The sequence below is a fragment of the Stylophora pistillata genome, chromosome 1, assembly GCF_964205215.1.
Source record: "Stylophora pistillata chromosome 1, jaStyPist1.2, whole genome shotgun sequence".
NCBI classification, from domain to species: Eukaryota; Metazoa; Cnidaria; class Anthozoa; order Scleractinia; family Pocilloporidae; genus Stylophora; species Stylophora pistillata.
The window spans coordinates 47,039,049-47,066,612 of NC_142519.1; the positions used below are offsets into that span (position 1 = coordinate 47,039,049).

Genomic DNA, 27,564 nt, shown 5'->3' on the forward strand with positions numbered 1-27,564 from the left:
AGCCAAAATAGAGAAACAGAGCTATCAATTTATTGAAAATGCTGCAGGGAGGCAAAAGTCCCAAAGACGACTGATAAAATGATAGAAGTGGAAACAGGCTTTCAGAAAAGTGAGGCACGAGTTATCAAATTCATAGGGCTTAGCATTCGGTTGGAATTTCTTACCTCATAGAAATAGCTGTCACTGTAGAATGCATGGCTGATCTACTTGAGTCATGTCTGGCATCTGTTATCATACACTGAAAGAGTAATTAGAATAAAAAATGAATGGAAGGAAACTGAGAATGGTAGGAAACTGAGAATGGAAGGAAACTGAGCATTGAAGGTAACTTGAATGAAGGTACAAAATGACCTAGCACTGCATAAGGTGATCCATAAGGTGATCCGCAGCAACCAGGCTCTGGCAAGCGAAAATGTAAAGCTTCGGCAGCAGCAAGAGCGCAGTAACAAAGAAAACTCTGAAACGCTGCAGCAGATCGAGAGCCGTCTTGAACCTGTTTATAATGCAAGCAACGTCCGTCGGCGCCAAAACAGAAGACAGAGGCGAACGACCGTAGTGGTTCCACCGGCTTGTCGAGTGAGTAGAAAAACATAACTGATGAGCATGAATAGTGTGATATGTCTTCATAATTTGCTTGAATCAGTTCTTTCGTGGAAGATTTTTTTTTAAGTTGAGTATGTGTTTGGCGCACGAATTGTATGCATAATTAACTTAATTATTTCGGCGGTAATCATTTCACATGATTACATGCGGTTACATTTACTTGATAATCCCCGTTACCATAAACAGGTCTACCAGTAAAGTTTTTTCCTCCCTTCTGTTTCAACAAGAATTATCTAGTATGAAAATTCATTTTATCATTTTTTCTCTTGGACCCTTTTTGACCTTCCCTGTGTTCGGGCCCGAACCCGCAGTGGGAGGATCTCACGCCCCCCAGTGAGATTGGACTTATGACAAGACCACCCTACTGAGGACATTTTGTTGTGCTACTATTATGGTATATAAAAATACGTGTGGTTTACACTTGAAGTTATTTTAGTAGTCTGAACAAGTTATTTTAGTAGTCGGAACAAAACCTTTTAGTAGTCTGAACAGAACATTATGGTCCTTCGAGGCCGGATTTGAGAAACCTTTGGGGAAGCAAAGCACTGAGCAGAAAAGTAAACATCGAGAGAAACGATTACAGTTTTGAATATGGCAGACAACTGTGCATCGACAGCGGAGGAAATTGTGAGTGAAATGTCTCTTTCCTTAGTCAAAGCTGAGTTACAAAGGAGAGGATTACCGGCAAAAGGAAAGAAACCAGCTCTCATGGCTCGACTTATAGTTGCTATAAAGCATGAAGAATCTAATCCTCCATCTTTGCAAAACAAAAGTGAGGAATCGACTCATATAGGCTCTAAACAAGCCTTGCCAGCTGACTACGTGCCTGCAGCATCAACTAGTCAACTCTCGTCGTCACAGTCTGCCAATCATCAGTTAAGTAATTTTCAGTTGTTAAGAAGGAAAGAAATGATCCTTAAGATGGACATTAATGCTGTGATACAAGTAATACTTGAGACAAGCAAAAGTCCCAGCAACAACATCTTAAGAATGGAAAATCGTGTTCAAAAGTTGAATGGTTACATGGAGAGTTGTAGTAAGGTAAGAGAGGAAATTATTGCTCTTATTTCTGATGATGAAGTTGCTGAAGAAGCTCAAAAGTGGATTGACTATCAACGAGTGATTGATAATGCTTTAGACATAGCTCAAGAGTATATATCTAGACAAGCAATTTCCAAAGCAGACGAACAAACTACTTCGAGTTCAGCGGAGCACAAACAGTCACATTTAAAATTACCAAAACTTGAGTTACCCAAATTTGATGGAGATGTTTTAAAATTTCAAAATTTTTGGGGACCAATTCGAGGTTGCTATTCCCGATAATGACAATGTGCCTTCTGTTCAAAAATTCACCTACCTGCGTTCAGTACTTGAAGGGATTGCTTATCACACAATCGAGGGATTTGAAGTCACTAGTGCTAATTATCAGCATGCTGTTGATGCTCTGAAACATCGCTTTGGTAGGAAAAGAATAATTATTTCATCTCTAGTCAAGTCAATTATCCAGTTACCAAGATCAAACGAAGGGGTAGAGTTTTTGCGAGATCTCCATGACACGCTAAAGAATCGGATTAGAGCACTGGAGGCCCGAGGCGAAAAGCCAACGACCCATTCTTGTATCCTCCTTCCAATATTAGAAACCAAACTTCCACCTGAGTTATCCGAGAAATGGGAATTAGAACTAACTGACACAAAGGAAGAGAGTGTTGATCTTGAACTTTTCTTCAAGTTCCTGAATAAACAAGTGATTTCCAAGGAGGCCAGAAAAAGGAATGCTAGTATGATTGGTGAGAATGGTGGGACAGCTAGAGGAAGTGGAGCACGAGACAAGGATGGAGCTGGGGCAAGGAACACCCGGGAGAAAGTGTTTTCAGCAGCCGCTCTACTAGCAAGTGAGACAAATCGGAGAACTTATGCAGCTTGCCATGTGTGTAAGGAGCAGGGACATGAAACCTTTAAATGTCCAGAGCTTGAGCGAAAGTCAGTTGACAAACGCTGGCAGTTAGTAAGGGAGAGCCGGCTATGTTTTAACTGTTTAAAGCCTGCAAATACTTTCCACTATTCTTCAGTATGCCGCCAACCCAAGTGCAAAGTCGAAGGATGTGACCGGCATCATCACAACATACTTCATGGTGACTGGGATCCTACCATGGAAGAAAAGGGAATACAACATTAAGTGGATTCGTGGCTTCGTACAACTCCAAGATGCAACAAACCTTATTACAGACTGGGACAGCCATGCTGGTTTCAGACGATTTCCAGAGAGTACCTGTAAGAGTTTTGTCTGACTCAGGAAGCCAGAGGTCTTATATCACCAAGAAGGTTGCCGAATCATTTGCCCTTGATGGACCTTCTGAGGTCCTTAGTGTATCCATGTTAGGGGGAGAAGCCAGTCAAACAAAGAGAATGAAGAAAGTCAGGTTCTCACTTGCCTCTGTTCAAGAAAACGTTTCAACGCCAGTTAGCATGGAGGCCTTCACCATTGACAAGATCTGCACACCACTAGAACCAGTGGAGATCAGGCTAGAAGATTACCCCCACCTGCGGAACTTGATACTTGCCGACTCGTACCCTCGTGGACTAGTAACGTTGATATTTTGATAGGAGCAGACTTTTACTTTTCATTTATGAGTGGTAAATGCAAGAAAGGGGAAGCCACTCATGCTCCCACTGCAGTAGAGTCAACACTTGGATGGATTGTAGGAGGACCCATCGAGGGTCTTTCTTCTAAGAACACTCAATCCATGCTGTCTACCGTGTGCATTGATCCAGTTACAGACATTCTTAAGCAGTTTTGGGAGCTGGAATCTATTGGAATTGTAGATAAAGGGAATACACCCATGTCCTTAGAGGAAGAAGAGTCTGTTAGACAGTTCAACGAGGGACTGAAGTTTGATGGTGAGCGTTATGAAGTACCGCTGTTATGGAAAAGCGATGCTCTGCCATTCAAGTCAAACTACCTCCAGGCAGCCAAGAGACTTGAGAGTGTGGAAAGACAGCTGAGGAGAAACCCATACAGAGCCAATGCTTACAAGGATACAATCAACCAATACGTAGATAAGATATTTGCCGTAGAAGTAAAGGAAGCAGTTGATGATAACGAGAAGGTCAGGTATTTACCTCATCACGCAGTCTTTCGAGAGGACAAGAAAACTACAAAATGCCGTGTTCTTTTTGATGCTTCAGCATATGACGAGCATGAGGTATCTCTCAATGACTGTATTCTGTCAGGGCCAGCACTTCAACCTAACCTGGTATCAGTATTACTTCGATTCCGAGCACGTAGGATTGCACTTATGGCTGATGTTGAAAAGATGTTCCTCCAGATCAAGGTTGACGAACGAGACCAGGACGCTCTACGTTATCTTTGAAGGAATCTACAAAGTGAGTGTACAAGCTCCGTGAGTGTACAAGCTGCAAAGGTTGGCATTTGGTGTTAATTGTAGTCCATTCCTGGCCATTGCCACAGTTCAAAGCCATGCGAAGAAATGCAGCGAAGAGTTCCCTGATGCATCAAGGGAAGTCCTGTCGAACATGTACGCGGATGACTGCCTTAGTGGTGCTGATGATGTTGAAGATACAGTGAAGTTACAGCAGTCCTTAAGTGCGATGATGGAACGAGGTGGATTTAATCTGACAAAGTGGGCCAGTAATTCGAAGAAGGTCCTTAGCCACATTGCAGAGCAAGATCAGGCAGAGTCCAGTACTGTTGATTTCAATGCAAGGGAACCGCTCAAGGCACTGGGAATATGTTGGAATACACTAACTGACTGCTTCCTCTTTAACGTGTCACCAAGTACGCTGGCCGCTCGTGACCCTGAAACGAAGAGAAGTCTGTTGAGCATTGCGTCGAGGGTTTTTGACCCTATGGGACTAATCACACCATTTACAATCAGAGCGAAAATGTTGTTCCAAGAACTATGGCAGAAGGGTTTACAGTGGGAGGACCAGTTAGATGAGGATATTGCTAACCAGTGGAGGTCGTGGAAATCGGAACTTTCACAGTTAAGTTGTATCACCATTCCCCGCTATTTCATGGAAAACATTGGATCAAGTTCTAGAATAGAGCTCCATGGCTTAGGTGATGCTTCACCTAAGGCATACGGCGCGGCAGTCTATATCAAGTGCTTGGATGAAACCGGCCATGCGTCAACACATCTTGTCATGTCCAAATCAAGGGTGGCTCCTACAAAGGCTGTATCATTACCGAGATTAGAGTTACTTGCAGCTGTTGTTAACGCAAGATTGCTGAAGTTTGTTGTAGAATCCCTAACGCTAACACTCAAAGTAGAGCAGGTAGTCTGCTGGACTGACAGCATGGTAACTCTTCAGTGGATCAGAGGCTCAAGTAGCCAGTGGAAGACATTTGTAGCAAACCGCGTTGCTGAGATTCAGTCCACATGGGACCCACACCATTGGAAACACTGTTCAGGGGAGGACAATCCTGCTGACTTACTTACAAGTGGAGTGCCCGTAAAGGTCTTAGCTGATAGCAAGTTGTGGTGGAGTGGACCGTGCTGGTTATCTTCTCAATGCCTGCCTGAACAACGAGAGTCACCAAACGAATTGACCGAGTCTGTAGAGAAAGAAAGAAAACAAAGGGTGACAAGAACGTGCGCATTGATTACTATGGAACCAGTGATTGATCCATCTCGATATGAGCAATGGCTGACGCTAATCCAGGTAACAGCATTTGTTCTTCGAGGTGTTCGAGCTTTTAAGTCAGGAATAAGTGCAGGTTCCAAAGAGCTGTCAGCCGAGGAGCTGCAAGATGCCAAGTTGAGGTGGTACCGGGAGATACAACAAGAGGTGTACCAAGCAGAGTATGAAAGGCTGGAGGAGGACCTTCCTTTACCAAACACCAGTGCTATATTAAAATTGGACCCTTATTTCGACAAGAGAGATCGCTTGCTGCGGGTAGGAAGTAGATTACAGCACTCAGACTTGCCAGAGGGTACCAAACATCCAATAATCTTACCACATGGGCATGCGGTAGTTGAGAAAATCATACAAAGTGTGCACAAGGAGTTACTTCATGCTGGACCTGAGGGCACTCTTTTGGTTCTACGACAAGAGATCTGGCTCACCAAGGGACGTCGTGAAGTTAAAAGAATCCTAGGAAAGTGCCTTGTTTGTCGACGTCAACGAGTTGGTCCATGTTCACAGAAAATGGCGCCATTGCCATCAGAGAGGGCGTCATTGACTCCAGCCTTCACTCACGTTGGTGTAGACTTTGCAGGGCCATTGTTCGTACGAGGGAGTGCCTCCCCAGAAAAGGCTTATATTTGCATCTTTACTTGTGCCTCCTCCCGCATGACCCATCTAGAGCTTACGGGTGACTTGTCCACTAAAGAGTTCTTTCAGGCATTTCTTCGTATGATCAGTAGACGAGGGCTCTGTAGAACCATCTGGTCTGACAATGCGAAGACGTTCAAATGCGCTGACCGTGAGATCCAACGGTTGTTCAAACAAGGGTCATCTGTCAATAAAGGATTGTGGGACAGGATAGATCAGGAAGAGCTCCAGGCCAAATTGACCTCCAAGGGAATCAAGTGGAAGTTCATCGTCGAGCGCTCCCCTTGGCATGGCGGCTGGTGGGAAAGGCTGGTGCGTTCAGTGAAGGAACCTCTTCGCAAGATCTTGGGCAAAGCGCTGTTGTCCTATCAAGAGTTGACCACCATCCTTACCAGGATTGAAGCCGTTATTAACTCGAGACTGCTCACCACAGTAAGTGACGACATAAGAGATCTAACGCCTATAACACCAGCTCATCTTGCTATTGGAAGACCCCTGTTTAGCTTACCGGACTTCGTAGACGAACTTTCAGCAAACAAAAGCACAACGAGGCAGCGATATCTGTACCAGCAGAAGCTTATTAACCATTTCTGGCAACGGTGGCGGGGAGAGTACTTGCGTCAGTTATCCGTTAGAAAGAAGTGGGTGAATGAACAACCAGCCCTCAAGATTGGAGATGTAATGCTGATTTCTGAAGACAAGGTGTCGAGAGGAAAGTGGCCAATGGGAAGAGTTGAAAGATTGCTTCCTGGAAAAGACGGCTTGATTCGTACTGTTGTTTTGAAGACAAAGAAAGGGCTTCTAAGGAGACCTGTACAGAGGCTAAATCGTTTGGAAGCAAGCAGTACTCAATTTGGAAGTGGTGAATTTTGTGACAGCAGTGCTTACGGTGGGGAGTCTGTTGCTCGAAAGGTCAAGGAAAGGGCGAAGAAGAAACAAGTTACACGGAAACCAGTGTCAAGTCTCCAAAGGTATTGGAGAGGTGGGGAGGATGTTCGGGCCCGGACCCGCAGTGGGAGGATCTCACGCCCCCCAGTGAGACTGGACTTATGACGAGACCACCCTACTGAGGACATTTTGTTGTGTTACTATTATAGTAAAAAAAATACATGTGGTTTTCACTTCAAGTTATTTTAGTAGTCTGAACAAGTTATTTTAGTAGTCGGAACAAAACCTTTTAGTAGTCTGAACAGAACACCCTGCTCTAATGACAGATGGGTAAGCTTAATTTTTAATTGTACCTGTGTTAACAACCAGGGTTTTTTAAAAGTGTAAAAGTAGAAATAGGACAAACCATAGTAGAGGGGAACAAATTGATTGCTGAATGTTTTTTCGTTCTTTTAGAGAGCTGTGAGGAGAATATATAAGCTCCTTTTGAAAAAGGATGACTTAAGTGGTTTTTATCTTGACGAAGAGTGAGCAGTATGTTTTTAGATTCAAAGATATTTTACTTTATCTTGATTGAGCCGTGAAATCAGAGTCTAAGCTGGTGCTTGAAATATTGAGATGTTATGTGAATACCTTATTGTTGTTACTTTTGTCTTAGTGTTAAAGTTGTTACAACAGAATACCTGGTAATTGTGTTTGTTTTTGTCTTAGAACAAATTCTGACAAGAACAACATCATTTTTGAGCAGACAACAGAGCAGGTGATACATCAACAGGGAGGAGCTGAAAAGTGTCCTTAGACAAAGGATGTCATAGAAGGTAGCTACCAATAATTAAAGCACATGCATTTCACTTTTGCTGGGGTGTCATTACATTTTGTGGGTGAGCATAAGGATTTGGTACTCAAGCATATTTCCTTTATAACAAGTTGAGTTTTAGTGAAGGCCTTGGCTTGAAAACATCCACACAAAATTGTGCTTACAGTTGGTCAATTTGTCTATTGCCCAGCCCTTAATGATACCCCTGCTTTTAGTCTCTACCATCAATTCGTGTCCTTTACCACATTCCCCTCAACAAAAATGTTGTCATAGAACTCACATTCATTAACATGGTTAGATACCATGAAACCCCTAATGAGCACCTTCATTACATGGTCAAATTTAGGACAAGAGGAGGGGTGCATTTTTAATTTTTCCTAACTTACATACTAACTTTCCCAAATGTTACAGAAATTTAAATATGTTGCAAACTAAAATTTTCAGGTTTATTTCTTGTCTCTGAGACACTTAGTTCAGTGTAGATCCTCAACAAAGCATACATTACACCTTAGCAATGAATCACCAAAGACATACAGCAAATTTATATAACTTGCTAATAAATTCTCGTAAATTTGAACATTATTTATTTGTGTGGGAATCTTTTTACAATCAACTTCTCATGGCATTTTGATAATAATTTCTTTAAACAGCTGCTCTAAAAAGATATTTCAAAACATGCGTGGAAACACAGAAACTGAAGAATGGTAACCGCTATGAGGCTCATAAACGAAAAACCAGGAAGAAAGGTCGCCAAAGAGAGGTATTTACTGGAATACTATTTTTAACATTTTACTTTTCATATACCCTGATGTTCACAAATGATGGGATCTGAGAGATGTTCAGTGTTACCAGACGTGAGTGCACCCTCAAGTACACTGATCAATGGGAGGAAAGATATTTCCCATTGAATGTCTTTCTTTTGGCACTTCAAAATTGGATGGCTTTCAATGTAGACACATTTCAGGGACTATGTGCTTATTAGAGAAATTGTTGAATAAGTTATGTATTCTGGTCTGTAGACCAGAATAAGTTATGTATTCTGAGCCTTCCAGGAAAATCTTTCTAAAGTAAATTTGAAAAATATTGAGATGTAATTTGAGATAAATGATAGTTTGTATGGACCATTTGATGAAATCAAAAGGACAGAGACCCTATAGTACAACATGCTTAAGAATTCTATTCTTAAACTGGGAACACACACACACATGCATATATATCAAGAGAAATAAGTGATCTGGATCATATTTTTCATTTGAAGTCTTATAACACCCTTTTCATGCCTGTTGAATTGTTTTGTTTTTAGAAGTTAATGCGACAAACTACAGCTCTGGAGCTGGTCAACTGGGCCGACCAGCATGAAAAGGGGAGAGCAGCAGAGATTCTTGTCATGGAGGCAATGAGCAGTGAGGAAAGCTGCTATGAGGATCACGATGAAAATACCTCAAAAGTAACAAAATACTCTGTGCATCACCTTCAGTGAGAAAGTAGGAGAATGAAAAAAATTAAAAAGAAACTTGACAAGGCTTATAAGAAAAAGCTCACTTCAAGAGCTAAAGAGAGAATCCTACCCAGGGTTGATGGGCAACCTTCTCTGAGATGCCCACCTACTGACAATTTTCCAGAGTGGGCAATGATACAGTGAAAAAAATTAGTTTACTAATCAATCAAATCGAAAATGTACAAAATATCCAGATTATTAGATAGAAAGTCTAGAATGAGGTTCTTTTACATGCCTGAATGAGGCTTCTTTTTCACTGAATATGTAATTTAGCAATTTTTATGGTCTCATTATCTAAAGTGACTGTGAATTCTTCAATGTTATATTTAATTTCCTCCACATGAGATACTTTTTTCCATATAGATGTATACATCATTTTTGTATATCAAAGTTTCAGCTGCATTTAGAGGAAGAACTGTTCTCTACCAGTTCTTTACTAAAAGAAATTAAGGTATATGATCTTATTTATTAAGTATTACATATCTAATAACGTAGCAGATAGTTGATAGTTATTGCAAGTTGAAGTCGCTTAAGAAAAATTCTCTGATTTTTTAGATCGATAAGTTGAACTTATATTTTTTTGTTAGACAAGTATCATTTCAAATCACATTTCTTAGTAGCTGGATTTGAGATTACAATTTGTGAATCAACAGCTTTTTGTGTAGTGTGTTATTACAGCTAGTTGTATAGAGTATTTGTCATACTTTTATACTGGTAAATATTCTATTACCTACATGACTGAGATTATATTATACACTAATGAACGAGAAACAATTTTAATAAAGTATGACAATTAGTAATTCAAACATTTGGCTATCTCTTTCTTTTTAATTATATGGGTATGGGGCTTGAATAGAATATCCTTTCATATGTCACCTAAAGATGTCTTAAATACTTCTAATGTTAACCTTTAAGTTACCTTTAAGCACACTTAATTTAGTCATTTCGTCCTGTGGTTATGAGAACAGTTTATCAGCCAGAGAGTTCTGTTTTCGAATAAGACCAAATTCTCCTGTCCAATTCATAAGGAAATGTATGAAGGGAAGTAGGGAGAATTACTAATTGGATCATGGGAGGTAAAGGTTAAGAGGAAAATATATTTTGCAGCTGTTATCGTAATGGTATTCCCTGAAGTCATGTGAATTGCAGTAATTCATACACTAATGACTAGGTACCTTCTCTGTTATTTTATTTAATGTCAAATGTTCTGGAAGAGTAATTTTGATTCATAGTAAATCGTAAACGACAATAAATTGCTGACGTTTATATGCTAGCTATATTTGAGAGCTGGTAAAAAACTGTTTTCTCAGAGGAACAATTGAGTTTTGAACGAAATTATTTCAAACACTGTTATTACTTGAATGTGTGATGTCTCTTTTCCTAACAATTTGAAGGTTGCACGTTGATATGTTATTGTGTTATAAATGTAGGTGTGATTAAGCAAATCAAAAGTCAATTGAAAGTGAAACCTACAGCCTTTAGAGGTACTTAAAAGTCACTTAATGATCAATGTTAACAAAACTTGAAGTTTAAGAAAATCTGAAAGTACAACTAAACCTGCAACTTTAAGCAGTACTTACAGAGAAACAAAAGATTAAAGAAACCTTTAAGATGCCTTTACGATAGCAGTTTTAGTTGACTAAAGTTGAGTTTACGAGAATTAAGAGGATTCTTAAAATCAATTAAATGGCTATTTAGGTTTGCTTTCATGTGATCTTAAAGTGTTCATGAAGTGGTTATTTAGGTTTGCTTTCATTTGATCTTAAAGTCTTAACTAAATACTTCATAAGGACACTTTAATTGACTTCTGAAAGTTGCATTAAAGATTCATTTCAGAACTTTCGTATGTCACCTAAAGATGTCTTAAACACTTCTAATGTTAACCTTTAAGTTACCTTTAAGAACACTTAATTTAGTCATTTCGTCCTGTGAATGTATAAAAAAATTCAAGGAAGTTGATAAATGTTACCCTTTTTTATTACAAGTTTATACACCATAAAAAAATGGACTATGCTGATTTCCAGTGGTAAAACAGTGTGGGGAATTGTCACTGAAGAATTTTGAATTCCCCCTTATTTCCTACCTTTCAACCACTTATCCCTATCTCTGTGAAACTTACAGTCCTGCCACATTTCAAAGGTGTACTACAAACCCCTTGGTTTTAGGTTCTCGCCCAGTGAATGACTATCCACAATGTCATGTGTTTGAGAGTCAAGTTGAGGAGGAGCACCAATCTACTGTAGCCACAGATGGAGCCACAGATGGAGTAAGCTGTGAAGAGCCTGACCCATCAGAGGAAAACCAAACCACAACAAAGCAAAGAAAAGCTTCAAAGAGACCCCTTCGTAAGAAACCACGCCTGGCTGATGCACTTCAACAATCAAATGAACACATGGAACAATTGAGGGAAACAATATCTCAAAATGTCATCACTCCAGAGACGCGAAGCACTGAGAGAAGAGAGGACAGAGAATTCTTTCGTGAAATGTTTGGAATGATGGGAATGACGCAGATGTTAACACAGGTGCAGGGGGGTACTGGTAATCAAAAGTTACCACTCTTCCATTCATTCCCACCCCAAGCAACACAGTATCCACTGCATCCTATACCTCAGCATGCAGTGCAGCACTGCTCACCATATTACAGCGACAGGCATACTCCACCTCTGAGTAGTTCAAGATGCTGTTTACGATACACTGACAGGGAGACACCAACACTGCCTGATTTGTAGAGTGAAGGTGTTGACCATTGAACAGTGGTGTTATAGCGATAACGTTGTTTTAGTTCTTGTTATCCATTTCAAAGGCTATCCTGATAGCCTGGAAGTCACCTAGATGCTGTTGACGGAACGTTCCTTTGGAAACCAGTATAGTTAATCCTTTTTAGGATATGTTGTTTTATACTGAAAATTATGGAAATGCAAAATAAATAATGGATGAAAAATTTATGTCATTAGTTCTCTCCCGTAGATGATTACTAATAATGTATATAATGAGTTCTCTATAAGGTGTCTGTCTCAGATAGAGATGAATAACAGAAAACAACTAGAATTTCGTTGAGAACAGAGTAATGTCCACCTTGCCACATAGATTAAAACAGTTCATTACATTCACGTCACTTCTTTCTCACTCTCTGCAGGGAACTGACTCAATTCTTGTTTTACAATGTCTTAAATAAAACTTTTGGTATCTTTTTAATTGAATGATTGTTCTCTCACACAAAAAGGATTACCCCTTACATGCAAAATTCTGATGCATCTAAAATAACAAGGGAGCTGCTTTCTTGTGGCAGAAATTACTTTATGGGGCTAAAATAAACTTTACTAAGGTTAGATACCTCAGAGGTTCTAATGACATGTCATAATTACCCTCATCTGTCTCATAAGAGTTATCTCACATGGGCTTACTTTGACCACAAAAACAGTTCTGTTATGGTGCTTGATAGTAATATATAACAGTTCTGTTATAGTGCTTGATAGCTAACAAACAAAATAACTGAAAAAAACTTGTAAACTTTATTTTAACTGTTGTCAAAACTAGAAAAGGAACATAAGCCTTTGGGCTATAACAAATATCAACAACACTGTAAATGACTATTCTTGCATCCATTGACCAATGTTTGCAACCTTGCACATCTTATAGCAACAGAGATGAAGTAATTTTTCTAACAGTTTATTAGTTGACTACTTCTGGCATCATCCTTAATTCTCTGCTATATATTGACATAAAACACTTTTTATTAGCTGAGCATTTCCAACACCCACATCATCAGAAAGAGGACCAAGTGTGGGTGGCTTATTCATTTCCTCAGCATCCCCGCTATCCCATTCTTCAAGGTATTCAACATCTCCCTCTTGGTATATGTTGTGCATTATACATGAAGCAATTATATGTTGAACTACATTGGCCAGATCACATTCCAAAGGATGTAGAAGACAATGCCACCTCCCCTTTAACAGACCAAATGTTCTCTCAATCTGAATACGAGCACGATTTAATCTGTAATTAAAATATTCCTTTTCAGGTGAAAGACTGGATCCAGTTTAATCTTTCATTAGATGTTTACAGAAAGGGTATGCAGGATCCCCAACAAGAAATGGTTCAATAGCTGTCCCATTTAAGTCTCTCGCTAACGTGTTGTGGCCTGCTACCACAGTCCCACTGATAACTTTTTGTCCAAATCTTTGAGCGACTGAATACACGTACATCATGAGCCCTGCCTGGCCAACCAGCAAAAATATCAATTATACAACATTCACTGTCAATATACAATGACCGAATGGAATGACTTTCTGTTAAAATAGTGCCACACAAAATTGCCATGAAAATTTCCCTGTAATACTCATTCACGTATACTTAACAGTATCAATCATTGTTAAACAAAATCGAAAGGGGTACAAGCAAATTTCCATGTAATACCCATTTACGCATAAAAAAATTTTTTCAAACACTTCTGGCCAAAACAGGTCTATGGAATTTTCCATGTACATGTAATACTCGTGCACACAAAACAGTATCGTACATTCTTAATCATAACAGGTACATAAAAATATTCATGTAATACTCATTTAAACGTAAAGAAAAGAAAAAAATTGAACGGGTACATGGAAATTTCCATGCAATACCCATTTACGCGTAAAAAAAATAATTTCAAACACTTTTGGCCAAAACGGGTCCATGGAATTTTCCATGTACAGGTAATACGTACTCGCGTATACAAAACAGTAACAAACATTCTTAATCAAAACAGGTACATAGAAATATCCATGTAATACTCATTTAACGTTAAAAAAAAAACTAAAAAACAATTTCAAACGTTCTTGGCCAAAAAGCGTACATAGAACTTTCCATGTAATACTTATTAATGTATATCAATCATTCTAAGCCAATTTAAACAGGTACAAGGAAATTTCCATGAAATACTTTTACGATTTCATTGTGCCGGATAGTGCCTCACCAAAATGATCCATGGAAATTTCCATGTAATACTTATTATCCACGTATACAAACAGTATCAAGCAGTCCTGACCAAAGCGGGTACATGGAAATATCCATGTAATACTCTTTCACGCGCAAAAAAGTATAATAATTTCAAACTTTCTTTGCCCAAAATGGGTGCATGGAATTTTATAGGTATTACGGACTCATTTGCTAAAAATTTAGTGTCCGAAATACCTTTTCAAAACAGGTTTATGGAAATTTCCATGTAATACTCATTCAAATATTCAAAATAGTATCTGATTTGTGTCAAAAGCAGGTCCATGGAAATTTCCATGTCATACCCAATCACGCGTATACAAAGTAATTACTAAAATTTTACTTAATTGTTATTCACGTGTGTTCTTTGAGATAAAAGTGTTTCAATAGGGTAAAGGTTGTTACAGCTAACGGCAAATTTCTTTCCGTTGCATTCAAATGAAAAAAAATCTTGCGCTAGACTTTTTTTAAGACAGACGGTCAAAAATTTTCAAACTTTTTGCCTTGTGGCGAAATTTGTTTGCTTTTTAACGGCTAACGGCTAACCTCATTGAAATGACTCTTGACTGATCTGTTCGAAACTTTCACTCAAACAATTTTTCCGGCGAAGGGATCATAAATCTACATTCAGTACGATTGTCTTGCAAAGCAATTTCTCTACTTGTCGTTATCTTTAGACCCTGATCCCTCGCATGCTGAACAGCTCAGTGTGACAGCTTCTTTCCTAAAACCAGAAACAGGCTTCTCGTCATTATATACGGATAATAAGTTCATGTTCCTTCCAACCGACGGTTTCAGGCAGGAACTCACTGAAACATAAAAATAAGGGATAAACAAGTTATTACCTTTTGCAGCTATTGGCATTGTTTAAAGAAGTTTTGACAGCAGGCTACTGCAAGTCAGCGATTTTGTCTCACTTCCATTAACCATTTTCGTAACTGTATTATGGCACAGAAAATAAAGGACTCAATGTCTGTAAAATGTGCAGATTTAGTACATTTTGTTTGTATAATTGTGTCTTACCTAGAGTATATGAGTGTCCAAATTCTAATACAATCCCTCTTGGAGGCATGAAAAGCTTTCTGATGTGCTGCATGAGGTCCAACTCATTCTCAGCCACAAACCAATTTGTGGCACTTTTCGATGGTGTGCCAACAATAATGACACAATTTTTTTTGACGACATCTGTCAGTCCAGGGCCAGCTGTTTGCAAGAGATTTAAGCATTCAGAGACTATCATGCCACACTGAGTCGTTTAATTTATCACTAAATCAAGACTTAACCCTAAATGGAAATTGGAAACTTTCTAAACCTAATGACAAAAACAAACAAAATGTTACCTTTAGCGGACATCCTACTCCAGGCAACATACAATGTGTAAGCCATCCCTCGCAGGGTACATTCCTCCGGGGTTTGTGTAAGGGATTCATCTCTTTCTCTTACAACAATGATGTAGTGAGTCATCTTTAGCCTTGTGTTCAGGCCACATATCTGCCTTAAAGTAGACTTTAATTTTTCCTCACTCCAGTTCTGGAAAGTTGTCAAATTTGAAAAATTAAAAGCATGTCAACAATAGCCTCATTTGCATATAAGAATCTTGTTGAGAGAATTTAAGAAAAAGGAAAAACAAAACAAACAAAAAAATCAAGCGATGAGCTTACTTTCTGTTTCTGTATAATGATTAGATCAGCACCACCAAAGGGGATTCCTTCAAGTGATACGGCAGAGACATTATGATCCTCAGAAGAAATTGCGCAATAAAATTGCCCATTGATGCGCGAAAGTATAGAGCGATCTGAAAAAAAGAGGAAAAAAAGCCATATAAGTACAGTTTAAAGTGATAGCATCGATTGCTTTCGGCACAGAAACATTCTTCTGTATCATTTCTAAGCTGTTGGTACGGTAATTAACCAAAAGTGAAAGAATTTCCTAAATAACTTGCACCTATTATCGCCTTCTATTAGTTGTAGGAACTAACTATACCGTTGTCTTCTTCTGCCACTTCAGCTTGAAGGGCTCTTTCGACGAGTGCCATGAATTCAGCAATTGCCTTCCCCTTTTTGACAGTGCTGATAAACGGCTGAAGGACTTCGCGTCCAGTGAAATGGGGAAACCTTTAATGCCAAGCAAAGAAAAAAGCTGTAAGAGCACAATTACTCCCCTCCATTAAAAAAAATTATGATAAAAATACTGTACTTGGCAATTTATCTTGTGGATTTGAGCTTAGTGTTTTTTAACTATTTCACTATTCTAAAACAAGGCCATTGTACAGAAAATGGATCATAAATTGATAGATGCATTTCAAAGAAGAATTTTTTTATCACAACGGACATGGACACATGAACAAAACTTTATGTTTAAGTAGAAGTGTAATCAAAAGTGGTAATAATTGAGTTTCGAAGTTGTTAAACTGTTATATTGAATGAATACCTCTCCTCCGCCTCCTTCCATGATCGACAGCCAGCTTTCTTTACGAATTCCGCCTTCAGAGCTGCTGTGTTTTTTACCTCTATTGCCCTTCCTTTAATTCTGCAAAAGACAGTTTCTCATCCGCCAAATTCCCCAACAGCTCCACTAGCTATTCAGTATCTAGTCACCTCAGGCACTTGAACATTGAGGCAACGATGTTGGGCTGTTGCACCGCTCCGCAAAGCAACTTTTTGGCCTGAGAGACGCTGCTTGTCTGGTCCTTTATTTCAAATTTCTCATATACCAGAAATACTTGTTCTAAGGCCGAGAAGGCTGGCTCCTCGAATCCACTAAGCAGATATATGAATTCAAGAGACTCCTACAAAAGAGTGCAGTGTTGGATGCTTTTTTTCATTTATTCCTTATCATTATGAGTTAATTAGTTTACCTTTGAATTAATAACTGAACTGCAGTAGTTTCTCCATTCAGCTGTCTTCTGTCCCTTGAACTCATCTCTTAAAATTGTATGGCACAGCTTAACCTTAAAGAATATGACATAAATTATTCATTACACTTTAGCCATATCACTAATACTGGTTTTATTACAAATTGAGGGACTAAATTTGTATTTAGCCAGACAGCCCAAGAAAACAATTTCAATAAAATGGGAGAAAAACATTAAAAAATTGTACCTAAGAAATAATACGAAGACAAAAAATAACTTTCTCTCTGCTTGTGTATCTAGACCGCACAAGAGGACTAGAACATACATGACAATGAGACAAATTTCTAGAAAGAGTAGCCTGCGAAGCAAGACCTGGGGAAAGGTGGGGGATTGGGGGGAGCAGAATGTGCAGAGGGGAAAGGGAGGGCTTGCCACAGACCCCCACTAACTAACGAAACGCCCCCTATTTTCATATTCATATCGTCTTGCATGTGTCAATCAGCCCCTCTTAAAATTAATCAATCAGAAAGAGCCATTAGCTAGAGCTCAGTGAACCATGCAAACTGTCAAAACAACAACTAAAACTTGCTCCATGTGAGCGAGAAATGTCAGACGACAAGGAGAATCTGGTATCAAAATCTAAGAGAGGAATAATGCCAAAAGTTAATCCAGATGGCGTAGTTTGCCGGTTTCGCGGGGTAGATTTAAAAAATAAATTTGGAAGTGGCTTCAAGAGTTTTGTAAACATTTTTAATCAGATTCGATGAATATATGAAGTTCATATATTTTGAACTACGGTTATAGATACGTATGATGCACAATCCTCGCAGTAGAGAGCGCTAATTATGCAATAGCGAAAATCAGACCTGAAAAAACTCAGGCCTGTACGGGATTCGAACCACTGATCTCTGCGATACTAGGGCAGCGCTCTACCAATTGAGCTAACAAGCCAACTGCGAGGATCGTGCATCAAACGTATCTATAACCGCAGTTCAAAATATATGAACTTCATATATTCATCATATCTGATTGATCATCACGGGTTTATTGTGAATCAACTTAACGGCCTGCTCCCAGTTGGCTTGTTAGCTCAATTGGTAGAGCGCTGCACTAGTATCGCAGAGGTCAGTGGTTCGAATCCCGTACAGGCCTGATTTTTTTCAGGTCTGATTTTCCCTATTGCATAAATAGCGCCCCCTACTACGAGGATCGTGCATCATACGTATTTTTAATCAGAGTCAAAGGGATGTGTATCTTCACCGATCGCCTTCAAACGGTCGGTTTTCACTTCGAAAATAAGTCGCACGTATCTCAAATTATATGCCTTCCTTGTGCAAGAAAAGCTAACAGTTTTTGCCAGTTTTATGAACTGTTGAATAAGGCTGCTTCTCAATGTCCAGATTCCCGCAATGTTTCATCGAAATGAAAGTTCTCAACACCGACAGGAAAAAGTCCAGGTAGAAAGAGCTTGCATGTCTGCTCCCCGGCACATGCAAAACCTACATCTAGCAGGGAAGCGTTGTTTGACTCGCCGACGAAAGGACAACCCTCAACTTCAGCGATGGATACAAATATAAACATTGATGATTTGGATCCAACATCCATCGGCTTTGCAATGTTGTGGTTAAGGGCACGTTTGAGAATGAAGACGCCATTCTTATCAAGGCCTTCAGCTTGAACAAGTGGATGGCTGCCACAAATATTCTACTTCGACATTGATTCTTGACGGCAGAACTTCTTGAAATCACCATCGTCCCCAATTTTGTAAAGGGTAGTCGCCACGAAGACTGTTTAGTTCAAGGGTTGATTGACGTGTTGCTCTCAGCCACTGGGAATTTTTCGTCCATACAAGATCGGAAATTTCGTTAGTTAGTGGGGGTCTGTGGCAAGCCCTCCCTCTCCCCACAGCACATTTCACTCGCCCCAATACCCGCTCCTCTCCCCCGGGGCTTGCTTTGCAGGCTAAGAAAGAGCAGAACTTAATACCTTATCTTGAGAAGTCATTTCATGATGGAAGCGGTCCATCGGGTTGTGCTTGAACGCAAGTTTCAGCATGTCTTTTTTGGCATTTCTATAAGATAATCTATAATTTCGTGATCAGGAAGTAGAAGTGTTACAAGAGCGTGGCGGAAAAATGTTGATATTGTGTTGCTTCGTATTTCATAGCAAAATCTCCTGTGCGGAGATAAAGCTCTGCCTTACTAACCTTTAAACAAAATGATCTCCGTGTATTTATACTTGATATTCTCCGCATCTTCCGTTAGCATAGCCTGCATGGCCGCTCTTCAGTGGTTGCCACCGATCACCTCTAACTCTTTTGAATCAAGCTTGTCCTGTTTGAATTCGTTTGGCATTGAAACGCCTTTGATTATCGCCAACAATGGCTTTTGACCAAAAGGGACCTCATTATCCTTAAATTCGGTCATGAGAGATTTCACAAACACTTCATCGAGATCCGGAAGTGTGTAATCTTTCCTTGGGGCTTTTAAGCTCAACACGAAAACTTTTCGAGACCCTGCACAAAAATGGGCTACTTTAGGAACCAATATACGCAAAAATTCAGTAATGAACAATTTCGAATTCCCACCACACGAAAGCTTTACAATAATCACTCGCGCAAAGATATGGCGTAGCATTGCTGTGACGAATCCACTACTGGCTCATCTCCACTTTCGCTTGAAGATGTAGATGCACCGGATACAGATGAGACATTGGCGCTCACATTTACATTTGTCGACGTAGACACGGTAATCGACAAGGTCTCAACACCAAGGGAAAATTGTTCACTTGGTTGTACCAAAATAGTGTTTGACTCATTCTCATCTCGCCGGTTTTTGGCTTGATTTTCCTTGCAGCCACTGGTAGAGAAACTACTTGCAGGTCGTTTGCCAGAACTTGACACGGGGAAGAATTCTACATCAAGTAATTTTCTGACTTGTTCTCCAAATCTTGAAATGTGAGAAATTTCTCAGTACAACTGTTTATTGAGGTCGTCGGCGGGATTTAAGAATGTAACGTCCAAAAGAAGACTTTTTCCAAGTTGTATTTTACCTAAGAAACAATGAATGACTTGTGAAATATCATAAAACCATTTTACCTTATCTTTCAGGAAATACGTTGGTGTGAAAAGTAAATTAGATTGAAAATGCGGCATCGGCGGCTTATCCAAACACGTTTGGCGGAAACAAAGACCAGAAACGGAACTTTCTTGCGCCATTTTTGAAAAGTGTTGCACATTGATTGCTATTGTGCTCGCATTCCAAAACGCTTTAAATTTTTGTGGGAAATTTCATGTAAGCTACCAACTAAAGTAAAATTATTTTCTTTGATTACCGTAGATAGGTAGTAAAAAATTAAGAGTGAATGGTCAGAGTAAGCTAAATGCCAAAAGAGGGAAATCCACTGCTATAGACAGGCCAAGTTTACTCAGTGCAAACCTTTTGGAAGCCAAATCAAATGCAGCTAATCTCAGACTCGAGAACATTTATTCTCCTCGATCTTAATTTTCTATTGCATGATGAAAAAGGATCTTCATCTCGTACAAACTCAACATGATCTTTCTCAGAGCAATTCTCTTTTCTTCTCACTAAAGATTAAAATTTTTAAAATTCTCAAAACGAAACGTATCTTGAGTTTCCTTAGATCTTCACTCGTGGGCTTCATGTGAACAACAGACCCAGGATCAGTGCCATCCTGTGCTAGAATGGGTCATTTATTGTGATGATGCAGCATGCGTACCTCTCCCTTTTCTGCTTTCGTGAAACACCACTCTCTGCCGGAATAGTGCCGCTTTTCCCTTTTTCCATCTTTCGAGTAAGGTAGTGAGGACCCTCTACTGCGTGTTGTTACCATATCTTTTCACTAACTGAATTTGTTGAGCATGGCTTGTCAAATAGCTGACCGGCATGAACCCTGAAGAATGTGCGACGACAATTTTGAATCCGTCTCGTGTTTATTGGTTAATATGCACACCTTATACGAAATGCTTTTGTATGCCCGATGACATAGGAGTTTTGAAATTTCCGACAGCCGCACCACGCTGTCGAAGAAATCGTTAGTTTTTTCAAACTGAAATAGGAATACATGAACGGCTATGGATATGGATTACTCTAGTTCGGTTGCAGAAGAGCCTCTGTCACTCTCGATTCTCTCAAGTTTCGCCAAAGAGCCTTTGGTAGAAACATCAGTAACTGAAGGAAGCTTTGAGAGGGGAGCTATGAGAATAGACAAGTCAGCCGTGGAAGTATTTTAACCTCTCTTATCAAGAGAGTTTGAAATACTTAAGAGTTTGAAATATTTTGAGTGTTGAAGAGTCTGACGAATCGTCAGACTCTTCAAGAGCTGAAACACTTCTCTTGCCTGAGCACAGAGCTTCCAAAGAGCAAGAAGTAGAAACTTCTAGCACTGCAGGTTGTGAGGACGATAACAAAGTGGTCCTTTCTGAAAATGAAAGCTTCAGCAGTAGCAAGGCGCGAAGCGGCAACTTTGAAGGTAACATTTCTAATCAACTCTACCCTAACTTCAAAAACAAAACGTTTTTCTTTATGTTTGAGGATAGTAATTCAATTCAAAAACACTGTAGTTGATCTAGGCAGAAAAGTAGAGGAATTCTTTGATGTTCTCAAAGTAACAGATCTCGTTGTGAAAAGCCGGAAAACTGCTTGCCAGCTTGTACCATCTGTACAATTCAAATCTATTCACGAGGCCAAAGAGCAATTAAGAGCTCCTCCAAGTATTTTTCCTCCACTCTTTCAAATGATGGTAAAATCGTGGACGTCGCTGAAAAAAACGATATATCAGTGTATTCCAAAAGGGAATTTTTCCAACTTATCCAAAGTGAAAAACGAGATAGGAACGAACTGACCTCAAAAACCCAATGCTGGAAACGTGCAAAAATTAGAGAACTGAAACCTCATTTTATCAAAGTTGAGGATCATTCCAGGAGGTTTTGCCCCAATTTCAAAGAATTTGACAAGTTTCCGACTTTAGACGTGGGGGAAGACCGCGAATCCAAACGGGCTTTGGGCTGCGCATATAAAGCAAGTAAAAAGGCTTATTGTGGACATTGTGAAGAGCACGTACTAGATAGTGAGCTGGATTTGCACTGCAAAGGGGAGCCTCACAAATCCATAATACAGCAACTAGGATACTGGAACAATCTTGATGCCCTAATCTAAAAACTACCATCTATTGAGAAATTAGAGGATCAATAAAAAAGGCATTTCGATGTATTTTGATAAATTTTTTGATGTTAACCAGAATTGTAACATGAAGAGCTGAGTTTACGTAATTTTTGTTATTCAGTTCTACTATGTACGGGGAAGGTGGAAGGAATGCCTGACCTGATAATAAAACATATTTAAAGTTCTAATTTAAAAATATCTGTCAAGGATTCAAATTGTCTTCAACTTAGAAAGTTTTATCATAGCTTCTTAGTTGTCATCTTAGCCAAATTATGCATGTGGTAATAAAAAAGGAGAAGTTGAAATTTCTTGCCTCGTGAACAAAGAGACACGTTTAATTTCTGCCGTAGGGAAAGTTCGTGACATGAGAAAACTTGGAGGTTACGATCGCAAGAAGTGTCATGCTGCTTCTTTGAAAGAAGGTGAGGCTAGGCTCTAGCCAAAGAAGTGATAATTGTGGTATTTAGATAAGGAAGTATCACGAACTTCCCAATGACATATCGTCACGTATTCCTGAGAGTCGTTTATTAGAAAAACTGGGTTCGAAATACAGAGTGGACGTAAACACCAAAACAGCCAACAGGGTAACGACTTAAAAAAATAAACAACCCCACCAATCCGCCATTATTTTGTTGCTGGCTATGCCATATAGAGCAGAACAAGTGGGGAAGAGTAAACGTTTTGGTAGTTTTTGGTAGAGAGAGGAAACTTGGGTGATTTGTTTCCACCGTTCGCTGTTTTGTTGTTTACGATCCACAGTCATTTACTGCAAAATTAAGGCACGAAGGCAATTACTCAGCCTGGTTCTCAGACGATCCAAGAGCGCGCTCGTGATTTTGACGGATATTTGAGCAATTGGATTCAGAGATATTCATCATTCTGTGGGTTTCTTTATATTTATAGTGACAAAATCTGGATGTTATGCTGAGAAATGCTTGGAAGCCATGGATCTTGCAGAGATGTGCATGATACGTACGAATCTTCAGGGCAATAATGTGCAGCAAAAAAGGCAGATCGTACTTGATTGGCTACGGATGCATGCCAAACCAAATGAAAGGTACAGTACATCTTATGTTGTCCTTTAGTTTAACCAACAGCTTTCTTCTCCTAGATTGTCTAAATCATTAATAAGACTAAATCAGATAAGTAGCCATCTCTTCAAAACGTGATTCCTGTTTGTTTCTTAGTGACCTTCAAAGCATCCCTTATTATCTTAGCGGATAGAAAGTAGGCAGTACAGCATACTGCGTGGTTTTTGGACTGAGCGCAGGAGCTCTAAGTGAGACGTTTTGCAATTTTCACGCTGGTTTAAGAGTTTTGCAAAAATCAAGATGCAAGAATTTAAGTCACAAGAGACTTATGGCCAAAACTTGGATGGAGGCATTCTGTAAAAGGGTAATGAATGCTCTGATCGACAGAATGCCTTATTAAGATTGATTGCTTCTTCACTGAACCATGGTATAAAGACAGACCTGACAAAGGTGGCTAATTAAGTCCTATGCGTCTCCACTTCTTAAAAAAGAAGAAATAAAAACAATAGAATACGACAATAAAACGAGTTTTGTTTGGCATTTGGTTTAGATGTGAGCCTGTCTTAATGCAAACTTGTAGAAGTATCCCTCGCAATATATTGCACTGATTACTTTGAACTCCTCAGTGCACTCAGCCATAGTTTAACAGAAATCCTAGTAAGCTGAACTGATCTGTTTGTGTGCTATAAATCTTTCTTGTTTGACAGATTGGCGATAAGATGCCTGACACAGGAGCATTGCATCTTTCAAGCTTTCTGGACAAAATCATCATGTTTGGTTATTTGAAAGCTGATATGGAAGATGAGAATGAAGATGTCATCCATTACAGTATTTTTTGTCATCTCTTGAGAGATGTGTTTCCTTTTGTTAAAATACCCAAGGTGAAATAGAGTTCCTGAATTTGTAGAGTTAGTTTTGAAAGGTTATGTATAATCGATGATATACTAAGAACAATTGTTGTTTTAAATCCCTGGATCAGATGTAGCTTTCATGCAACTTTGATTACAGTAACCCCAGACTGCAAAATAACAATACATTACATCAAAGCAATATCTCTAAAGGTTCAGATAATTGATTCCTTGTGACATTTCAGTTTTCAGTACAAAGAAACTGTTGTTTACTGCAGGTAAACTGATTTACAAGATGTGATTACTGCACAGTATTGGGTGAGGAAAAGAGAAAAGCTCAAGATAAAGATGTGCGGAAATACTTGGACAAGCTTTTTGATTTCCACAATGATCTTAATATGCAAGTGCTCAATTAATTTCAGTGAGACACATTGCTTGTGTTGTTTAATGTTAACTGTTTCCTGAACTAAAACGTAATATTCATCTATCGCTTTTTTCGCCGGAAATAAGTTCTTTAATTAGTCCTCTTTCACTGGAGCTTGTTTTTTGGAAAAGCTGATTTTTAAAAATTTACTTCACATTGTGTTTGCCCTCTTGGTTTCTCCAAAATTTTGACTTTTTGTCAACACTTGTTACACGTAAGTGTCAATGGGTTAATAAGTAAAAGGATTACATGCTTGTCCAACTGTGTAAATAGTCAGATTTGAAAAAGTCCTTTGATGGCTCAATTGGACTTGGCCTATTGCTTTGTCCAATTTGGGCTGTCCTCAGAATTTTTTTACATGTAAATAGTAAGTGGTTAGTCATCCCTAGTTTGTGGTTAATCATCATGGTAAATAACACTTCAAAAGAGAAATGTAATTGTTTGTCCCACAATGGGGTCACTTCAGATGTAGATCATGATTCTTCCACCAGGGTTTGACATCTCCGCTAGCTGAGTAGCCTGAGTCTAGTAAAAATTTGGTCGGGCTGGTATAAAACCATGTTTAATAGCTTGCTGGCTAGTAGATAAACATTTTATTAGTTTACTTGAAAACAAGTTTGAATTGTAATGATAATACCAACAAAGAAGGCACAAACCTTTCATCTTCTTGAGTCTTTTTTTGTCTTGTATGTCAATCGTAAACATCATTAGGTGCCAGACTCTGCACTTAATGGTCAATGTCTTCCCCAGTCTTCTCCCTACCAATGTTGCAATGCCTTGCACATCGCTTCACAAGATCGCCTGGCACAATCGCCTCGCATGATCGCTTCGCACTTGAAAATTTACTTAGCTTTTTCCTTAAATAGCATATTACAGTATGTTATCACAGTGAAAGAAAAAATGCCATTCTTTATCATTTTAAATGACCTTGCCAATAAGTTTAGAGGAAGGTTTGTGTGTTTGGGGTTGAAGTAAACCTCCAGGCAAATCGATCCGGGCTACCAAGTTGTGTTTCAGGCTAGTAAATTTTAGAAATTACCAGCCCAGTGGCTAGTAATGCAGGTAACCAGGTGTCGAACCCGGTTCCACTGCATATAGCTAGTCTTCTTTAGGCAATGAGGTCAATTAAGTACATGGATGAAACCCCATGGCTATGATTGGTGTATCTTTGGATCAGCTGTTGCACAGTTCTCCTGCTGTTGTGTTTTTTGATCATCAACATCCAGGCTTCTGTCTGTTCAGCAACTGTCCCTATTGATATTGTTAGGATGAAGTGGTATGTGAATTGCCTCTTTAATCCTGCTTGTGTAGAATTGGGGATCATGATCCATAGACTTTACTTTGTTCCAGAGCAGGTGTTAATCTTGTGTTGTGGGTATGCTGTGAAGCAGTGGAGGTCTGCATCTTAGGGAGTTCGATGTATTGGGTTGAGTAAGATAAAAAAACACAACAACAGGAGAGCCATGGCAGTGGACCACAGAGGGAACTTGATCTGAAGATGAACTAATCACAGGGGTAGAATTCCATTCAATTTCAGCTTGCACAACAGCATATAGGTGATGTGTACTCAATCTACCTCATCACCTGAAGAAGACAAGCTGTATGTAGTTAAAATGTTCTTATCCACATCCAAAGTGACTGCATTATGAGACAATGATCATTTTTGTCTTTTGAAGTACTGTAACATAATTATTTATTCACATAGATGAACCTTCCAAATGTTACACTTGCACATGTCTTTCATGAAGATCAATTTACACAAATTCATCTGCTAAACGAGCTGGTGGCATGAAACTATAAATAAAATTTGGCACTAAGTTAAATTGATTGTGGTTAAAAAGACTTTTTTGAAATAAAGAACAAAGTTTGTTTGAATTAAAATCATTGTGTAAATTTATTTAACCACAATTTTGTTCACATATTAAATTTTGCTGTAAGTGTTATTGCAGCGTATCAAGCTTTAATCGGCCATACTGTCGCAACTTCCTCACTCACCTACAAAATTTTGTGTGACATTTGTCGAAAATTTAGACAGTACTTCCATTCAGCCTCAAATCTTCAGTCAAACAAAAACTAGAAAGTAAATCAGTTCTTGAAGATATCATTTAACTCTGTGTAGCTCACTTCTGTTCACTATTTTTACCAGAAAAAAGTGAATTTCAGGTTCATCGTTCACGTTTTTCACATTCATGCTGTTTTGAAAGCACATGGATTGAAATGTCAAAATATTGTTTTGACTCTGAGTTTATTTCTTGGCAGTAAGTTAGCTTGTGCAAGTCCTTTGCATTTAACAATATCAAAGCAATCTTCTACATTTCAGTGGGAAGTTGTACTCAGAATTTTTTGTCGGAAAATTTCATCTCAGTCTCTCTTGGGAGAAATGAATTCTGTCAACTTGATTAGTGCTTTTCAACTTAAGATTATGGCCTAATCTTTCATTCTTGTGGGCTTTTCACTGCCTCTTTGTAATCAGCTGTGAGCTTTTATGAAGGAAAACACCACTTAACCCTTTTGCTCCCAAGATCTCATTAGTAATTCTCCTTACTGTTTGTCATACAATTCTTATGATGTTTCTTTGGAGAATTTGGAATCTGATCAACTAATAATTCCCTAATTGATATTTTTTCTTTTTTCTCATCACTTGTCTTCTTGATATTGTATTGGCATTGTAAGGAGAAATTCTCTTTTGGTCACTTGTGAGAGTGAATAGGTTAAATCTCTAATTCTGTTTTGGGTAAAAAAAATGCCCTTGGCTCTGATTGGTCAGCTCATAAACACCAGTTTGTTTTTAGACAATAACAATTATGGGGAAACTTAGACGCATCTGGGTCATGAGTGGCTACAGTTACTTAATCAGCTCTTTTGAAAGCTCTGTAGTTAATAGTTTTTTTCATGTAATCCTCAGGACAAGTAATCCTATCAGTTTCGACAAGCAATTCCGCTGCCATATTTTCGGATGGGCACTCGGGGCAACGCTTATACCACACATATTTAAGAAGGTGAATGATAAAGTCAAGGAAGACTACACACAGGTTGTGGAAACCCATGGAATAGATGTTCAGGGCCCACAATCTCCCCTCAAGAGGTGGCCTGCTGATTTCCATTGGAAGTTTGATTATAAAAACATCAACGGAAATAGAGAGGCCA

The 27,564-nt window shown here is 39.0% G+C and overlaps 2 pseudogenes across 2 annotated transcripts; one reads left to right on the forward strand and one right to left on the reverse strand.

The window, feature by feature from the left end:
• Nucleotides 1–303: 303 nt before the first annotated feature.
• On the forward strand, nucleotides 304–10,430 carry LOC148742813 (uncharacterized; annotated as a pseudogene). The gene is made up of 5 exons (XR_016001287.1): nucleotides 304–576; nucleotides 7,243–7,313; nucleotides 7,498–7,604; nucleotides 8,254–8,363; nucleotides 8,907–10,430. The product of XR_016001287.1 is annotated as an uncharacterized LOC148742813 (transcript).
• A 2,169-nt stretch (nucleotides 10,431–12,599) lies between these two features.
• On the reverse strand, nucleotides 12,600–21,130 carry LOC148742814 (uncharacterized; annotated as a pseudogene). The gene is made up of 8 exons (XR_016001286.1): nucleotides 18,918–21,130; nucleotides 16,935–17,027; nucleotides 16,508–16,865; nucleotides 16,061–16,191; nucleotides 15,739–15,872; nucleotides 15,418–15,607; nucleotides 15,101–15,280; nucleotides 12,600–14,886 (listed from the first exon to the last, which is right to left on the reverse strand). The product of XR_016001286.1 is annotated as an uncharacterized LOC148742814 (transcript).
• Between the last annotated feature and the right edge of the window lie 6,434 nt (nucleotides 21,131–27,564).